The sequence below is a fragment of the Octopus bimaculoides genome, chromosome 12, assembly GCF_001194135.2.
Source record: "Octopus bimaculoides isolate UCB-OBI-ISO-001 chromosome 12, ASM119413v2, whole genome shotgun sequence".
In the NCBI taxonomy this organism is placed as follows: Eukaryota; Metazoa; Mollusca; class Cephalopoda; order Octopoda; family Octopodidae; genus Octopus; species Octopus bimaculoides.
Genome location: NC_068992.1, coordinates 44,393,542 through 44,401,740, shown reverse-complemented (window position 1 = coordinate 44,401,740; position 8,199 = coordinate 44,393,542).

Here is an 8,199-nt window from a genome sequence, read left to right as displayed (position 1 = left end):
ATGAATGACATACAGAGAGGGCACAATACAACACAATAGAAAACATTTAGGTTTGGGAATTACGACTTAATGGAAATCGGAATATGAAATCGGAAAATTGAAATTGAATGGTATTATGAAATTGTATAAAAATTTCTGTGATTATATTTTCGGGTTCGTGTTCGACCCGCTGGTGTTTTTTTTCTTTCCATTTTTCTTTTTTCTTTTCTTCCTTTTTCTGCTTATTACTTTTCCTTTCTGATTAGACTGGCTACACCAGCACGCTCTCAACTTGGAAATGTATAATTGCTGTCATTCACAGAAAAACTATTATTTTACCGTGAGAAAAGCGCTGTTGAAGTGTTAAGTGAAATTTGGCAATCGAAGATCGAATCCACGATATGCCTGCATGAAGCCACTACAAATACGTTGTGGAATAATAAAAATTATCTACTGTCATAGAAAAAGTGTAACTGTAAAAACGCAGAATTATCGGAGTAATGGACCACAGACACAACCCCCCACACAACTTCACGCGTACACACATACCCACACGTACACACACATGCATGCACACACACAGACTCAACTCCAGAAGTAACTTTGGTGGGAGTGTGTTAACCAAGCAACAATCCATTATTTGATTGAGTCTTAAATAAATAAATGAACGAACAGACAAACTTCTTTGTTAATACAAAAACAGGCCAGTTAGGAAAATGACCCCTAAACCTATGAAGATTAACTTCTATTAAGCTTGTAGTAACTGAGTTATATTAATGACTACAAAGGAGTGAAATGACAGAAAGAAGGCTGTTTGTGAAAAAATAAGGGCATTTGCAACAGACTGAAAAATAAAGGTGTAAGAAGATTAAAGGGTGCCAGAATCATGTGAAAGTCGCTTAACGGTTTAATCACATTATAAACTGGAACAAAATGATGTTATGGGTGCAACAGTTGCTGTATTATCCGCTGCAGTTACTGTGATAGGGATGACAGATTCGTTGAGTTTCTAGGTTAAGTATAATCAATTATGGTGAAGTTAATTAATAGTTAAGTATTGTCACATTAAGTATAATTATAGGTTGATTATTGTCTTATTAATGTCGTGGTTGGCACAACCGTAAGAGAATCCGACTTTCAGACGATGCAGTGATAAGTCATTTCACATCACTAGTATGAGCAAGTTGAAGACACTTAAGCGTCAATGTATCAGTCCCCTGATGCATAAATAGATACCATAAGGAAGTAAAGTTGGCTATGATTAATTATGATAGAGATGCCGCTGTGAGTGAGTTGGATTGGTGTAAGATATATTAAACCACAATTCAGTAAAAGTTGAAATTAATCCAGTTTTGTAACTGGACCAGACTACACACTGTAAGGTAGAATACTGAATAGGGAGTTTCTTTAACAAGTTATTTATATTTTCGCAGAAATAATTTCTTCAATATTGACTATTGTGTATTGGTTAAAATATAATTAAATATTTCTCCAAGAGCGACTAAAGGGGTCGCTCGTGAACTAGTAATCAAGATAATATGGATGTGATTTAGTTTAGATAAACCAAACGTGACATTTTGAGTGCTGCCATTTATGCAAGCCTCGAACTGTATCTTTGCTTTGTTTTCCGAGAAAATTAAGGTCAATTATGTATAAATTTGATTTATTTGTCCTTCACAATCTAACAAAAATAAAATATCCTATTCAATGAAGTTTGACCTCTTCTTCAGGGTTGGTTCATTGTAGAAATTCTCGTTGAGACAGAAAATATTAGTAACTAAATAAAATGTTAATTGTTCAAAATTCAAAATAATTTCCAAAGAATTTTGTTGCATGAAAAAATGTGAGAATTGGCTAAACCATAAACTTTGTTTCCTTGAAATATTCTGAAACCCTCATTATTGGGTCACTCCTTAAAGACTTGGAATTCCTAGAATTTATTGATGTCAAATCAACTTCACAGATTCTCCTGAATTTCATCTATATATTCTCATTTATTCTTGGCATCAGTAAAAGAAGAGGAAAGACGAAAGGACAAGTCTCGGTATCCTCCGAGACTGCGAGATAGATGTTCTCCTCAGATCACAGAATTGGCCTGAGAACTGAATGTCAGGCATAATTTTTTCAACGCTCCCATCACGTCTGCCTGACCAGCTGTCTGCGACCGTTTTGTGTTAATAGAAACCCATTTATATATTACAGTTTTTTTGTTCATTTTTGCTCACAGCTCAGTCGGGGGTCTGTGCTACCCCGTGATTTTCCAAGCTTGATTAGTTTGGGCCAGACATATGTCTTTTAGAAGGATATCTATTCTATATATTTCACTGCCTTTAACAGCCGTTGCAGCAAATGTATTGTTGTTATTGTTGTTATTGCTATTCCTGTTGGAAATACTGTTGCTGTTTCTGTTGCTAAGGCTACTGTTGTTTTTGCTTTTTTCTTTTACCTTGTTGTTGCAGTGTTGGTGGTGATGAGGTTGGTGGTAGTCGTGTTCGTGGTCGCATTGTTGTCGCTGTTGGTTGATGTTTGTGGTATTGTCACCCTCATGAAGGTGAGTGAGAGAAGTCAACTTCTTAGTGGAATTAAATTTCTGTTCTGTGTTGTTATTGTTGCTGTTGCTGTTAGGCGCCATAGTGGTCCACAAGATTTGATAAGTGTTCACCTCCCCTCTCCCCTTCCATTAGAGGGTTGAAGACAGAGGACTGGTGTGTATTGCAACTCACTAACAGAGTACCTCTCACTTCATCCTTCATGCTTGTTTTTAATTATTTTTTCCGAAGCAAAATGAAAATTTTCTTTTCGAGTTTGTGCCCCAAACGAGGCACAAACCAGACCTATGCAATACTGGTTGTTTCATTCTTTCATTCTTTTGGTTTCGGTAAAATAAGTTGAACACTGGGATCGATGTAATCAACTCTACCCATCTATAATTTCAGGCCTTACACCGATAGTAGAAGGAATCATCATGTTTATTGTTGTTGTTGTTGCTGTGGTGGTGGTGGTGGTGGCGTTGACTAAAGATATATATGATAAAGAAGTCGGTAACTAAAGATATATATACCATATAGAAGTCGGTGTCAAAAGATATATAACATATAGAAGTCAATGACTAAAGATATACACCATATAGAAGTCAGTGACTAAAGACATATATATCATAAAGAAGTCGGTAATTAAAGACATAGATATGTCGGTGGCTAAAGGCATATATATAGGATATAGAAGTCGGTGACTAAACATATATAGCAACTTGATTCAAGACCCTTGAAGATGGTGACTAAAAATATATATGATATGGAAGTCGGTAACTAAAGCGGAAAAGATAAGTCGATACCACCGATCCATATATTTGATTGGTATTTTATTTTATCAATTCCAAAAGGATTAAAGACTAATTAAATCAACGTAAAGAGCCACAACAATTGCATTTTAAATAAGTTCAAGGTCAGTAATTTTGTTGGGAGGAGGTTTAATCGATGTCATTGACCCCAATATTTCGCTGATTACCTATTTTATCGACCCCGGACAAATGAAAGGCAAAGTTAACCTCGGTGAGATTTGAACTCAGAAAGTAATGAGCCGAAACAAATATCGCAAAATATCACATCCGCTGTTCCAATAATTCGACCAGTCCACCACCTTATGTTTCTAATTTAAGCACATGACTAATTTTAAGGAAAAGGTAAGTCGATCACATCGACACCCGAAGAGTGGAAAGCAAAGATGACCCACGGTGGGATTTGAACTCGGAGCACGAAGGGACATAAATAAATACAAGATTTCTTTTTGTTCGTAACTCTGCTGGAGGCAAACCATCCACAACCTTTGATAAATGTAATATTTCTTAGTATCGCCATCATTTATGTCCCAACCGTAACACTACTGAAAATCGGTGAAGGTTAACTTATCAATGTATGACGTCAGAGATAGCACAATGTTGATAAAGCATTTCTTGATAATAATAATAATAATTATAATAATAATGACGATAATAATTTATCAAACAAACAGAATTCAACAAGTAGTTATTAAAATACAGAAACTAATTTTCAAGGTAACGTTATCTCTACTTGTTTTTAAAGCTAAAACAGATTAAGTAAATAGGAGACTTGGCATTTTTAAATTGAAAATAATCTTATGAGCCATTTTGATTGGTTTAAACTAATGATTCCTAATCACTGTACTGCCTAAAGTTGCTTAATGCGTCTCGAAAATAATGATTTTTTTTTATTAAGGCACAAGGCCAGCAGATGAATACTAAGATAATAAAATTGTATTTTTAAAAACACGTGAAAAATGTAAACTGGAATTCAAAATATAATTGGAAATATAAATGTAAGTATTGTCATCAAACTAAAACAAGGAGAGAGGTGAAAGGGTGTTTACTACCTACTAATTAATTAGCAGTTATTGAGTAAAGGAGTATATATTATATTTACTTCTGTTTTAATTAGTAAACAGGTGAGAAATATATATATACAAAATAAATTTTATATATGGAGGACAATTGTTTATCTGAGGTTGGTAGAACTGTGTGAGATGTAAATCTGGTGGAGGTTTAGAGAGGGGCGTGAATAGAAAACTGCGTAATAGATGAAATATATATATATATATATATATGAGATAAACCCAAGGACAAAGTCGGAGGAAAAATTACGATTCGATAAAAGAGTAAACTATGCAAAATAAAAATCTTGGCCTCACAAATTTTGGTTTTTCGAAAAGATGGATTCCAAAAATTTGGATTTCATAAAATCTGGATTTTCATTCTAGTAGAAATTCGGTTTTCGAACCTTGGATTTTTTTTTTTTCCGATAACCCTTTCAAGATATCATGCTAACTCAAGAAATGAAAAGGATTGCAGTCATAGTTGCTATACATGCGAATCACAGTGATTAAGAAATTAGCAACTTTCTAAACGTTGACGGATCATTTGTACAGAAACTTCAGTTGGAATTGAAGGCATGTGATGGTAATGTTTCACCTGTATCAAAGAGAGAGAAAAAAAAACATTCATAACGCTCAGACACTAAAAGGACGCCGGAATTTATACAAGTTCAAAACATTATCGATGAAAACCCCAGAAGATCAATGAGGCCCATTGTTAAAGAACTTCGGGTGTTAAAGTGAGCTGCCAGAACTGTGGTACATTGTGACATTCAATATAAGTCCTAAGTAATGGGGAAAGGCCATTTCGTGTCTGCAAAGACACAGAAAATCCGTCTCATCTGTTCAAAACGGTTACTTAACAAACTGAAAAACCTTCATGAACAAGGCACACTTTGGTTTTTCCCTGACGAATAAAACTTTGATCAGGTTCAAAAATCTAACAGAAGAAATGACAGGTGGTTACGTGCAGATCCTTCTGAAGTACCCAGAGGGATGCACACGAAATGTCCAGTAACTGTGATGGTTTTAGGATTGATGAGTAGCGAAGGTCATGTGACGTCTCCCCACTTTATCTCACAGGGGTCTTAGAATTAATGCTGCTGGATACATTGAGGTACTGGAAACTGTTATCAAGCCCAGGATTGATGACGTATGCAATGGAAGGCGATGCGTGTTTCAACAAGACTCAGTACCTTCTCACAAAGCCCTACTCACCCAAGAATGGTTGTCAGACAATCTTTACGTTTATGTAACACCCAGTATGTGGCCTCCAAACTCGCCAGATTTGAACCTCATGGACTACTCTATTGGAAGGGAGATTAATCGTCATCTTCATAATGCAATAGCTTCATTAAAGGCCGCCATTGTCCAGGTGATGTCCGAAATGAATAAGGATCTTGTAGTGTCAGCATGCCAGTGGTTTCGGTCCCGCATTGAAGCAGAATGCGGTTTCATAGAATAATTTACTTAAAAAAATCATTATCAAGACTAATTGCACAAATGTTTATTCAAATACATATTTATTTATGCTGAAATATTGTTGTTTCATTGTATACCAAAACTGTCCTTAAATACCCCTCGTACCCTGCATATATATATAGTTTTGTATAGAAAGAAATTGCTTTTCTCGATTTTCTTTATATCATATTATATATATATATAGACTCACACATTCATTTATATAACTATGTGTGTGTGCGCACGTATGTAAACAGGATACGAGCAGTATTAGAGGACATTTAACTAACAATGTACTATACATTTCAAATCAATTAAAAAGATTTTATTTCAGATCCCCGCGACAAATAAAATACTAGCATAAGAAATGAAAAGATATGCAGTCACTGAAGTCACATGTGCGGAACACAGCGATGTAGAAGGTACCAACCTTCTAAACGTCGTCAGATCATTTGTACACCAAGTACGAATAGACTTGCAAGCCTGAAGTGGTAATGTTTTGACTGTATCAATGAGAAAAAAATAAGACATTCCAAACATTTGGACACGGCAGGTCATCCAACGGGCTCAAATCATTACAGTTGATGATCGTGGAAAATCAATAAGAGCTATTGCCAAAAGATATCGAAACGGACAATCAAAACTGTGGTGCAAGTCGTATGTATTGAAGAGAGCCCTATTCATGTCTGCAAAGCCGTTTGATCTATGTCCAGCAGTCATTTAACAAGGATGGAAACCTCACGAACATCACATAGTTTGGTTCTTTTCTGATGAGAAAAGCTCCAACAAAGACAAGTCTAACTTATATGTTATGAGTCTCTGAGATCAATATCTCAAGAATTAACCCCATTAGCTCCTCTGTGTACCAGAGACAACCTTCTTCTGCCAGTACACTCAGCATCCATTTCCATAACACTGCTCTCACCTGTATACATTGGTCTGTGCCTTTAAGTGCACTAATGTATTAGCTATTATTTGTGGTAATCACGTGGCTTCTACACAAGTTAGGTGTCAGTCTTCTATGACAAGCCAGTGTGAAGTCAGAACTGAAGCAAAGAAAAGTTGTATAATCCATTTTCCATTCAGTTGTGGTCGAACTCATGGGAAAACTACTAGTTGGCGTCCAGATCTCTAACCATACAGACGGCATGCTGGTCAGCCTCAGTAAACACAGTATGAGAACTAAATCCATGACTACATCAGTAATTGAACTTCAAATACAGATGATGCCACAGCAGAATGGCAACAGATATTTACCAATATATATTCCATGAACAATTTGAGATTCGCAAAAGTTGTTTAAAAAAAAAAAAAAACCTTGTACAACTGTAGATGGAAAGATGGTGGAGAATAGAGTACTTTCAGTATTTTGGTAATCACCAATCAGATATTGATGAAGAGGTCCAAAATTGGATAAAATGTTCCAGTGCCACCTTTGATCACCTGAGAAGGCAGGCAGTTCTGTGGAGATCGTGATTTGAGACAAAGTTATAGTATATAAAGTAGCTGTTGTATCCACTCTTCTATAGCTCTGAAACTTAGACAAGACGACATATCCATAAGCTGGAAATATATTGCCAAAGACGTCTAAGGAAAATCATATGCAGCCAGAAGTAGACTAGAGGTGTGTCCCTTGTACTGACACTATGTAACTGCCAGCTTCAATGAGTTTGGCCATATCATGCAAACATTGAACCATCAATTACCCAAATAAATTGATACTCCTTACAACGAGTATGAAGAAATGGTTCAAAGACGTATTTAGCAAAGTGTAGTATCATTATGATAATTGGTAGTGAAGAACCAACACAAAAACTTCTCAACAATAAACGTTGGATGTACAGGGTGTCCACAAAGTCTGGGAACATGAGGATTAACACATACTTTAAGAAATAATTATTTCTTATATTTAATTGTTTACTCCATGTACCCAGACCTTGTGGACACCCTGTAGTAAGTTGTGGGAAACAACCAACAGTGTGTTTACTCTGGTCTGTGATAGAATTTCTGGAACCCACAGTGGCCAGCAATAGCCATATGGGGTACAAAATTTCAAGAATAATTTTCCTTGACCACTGAGGGATTGTTGACAATATGATATATCTAATACCATCCACTTCCTACAATCAAGTGGAGTTTATCATTGATGTAAATTAAACATGGTACAGCCAAAAGATCATAGTTCAATTATTTCACACCAGCGTCAGCTGAAAATTAGAATCACAGGAAATTAATTCCTGAACAGGAATAAAAAAGACAAACACAAATTATAGTTGAAATGTTTAATTATATATTTTATCATTGACATTGCATATGTGTATGTGTGTGTGTGGGTGTACATATATATATATATATATATATATATATATATAT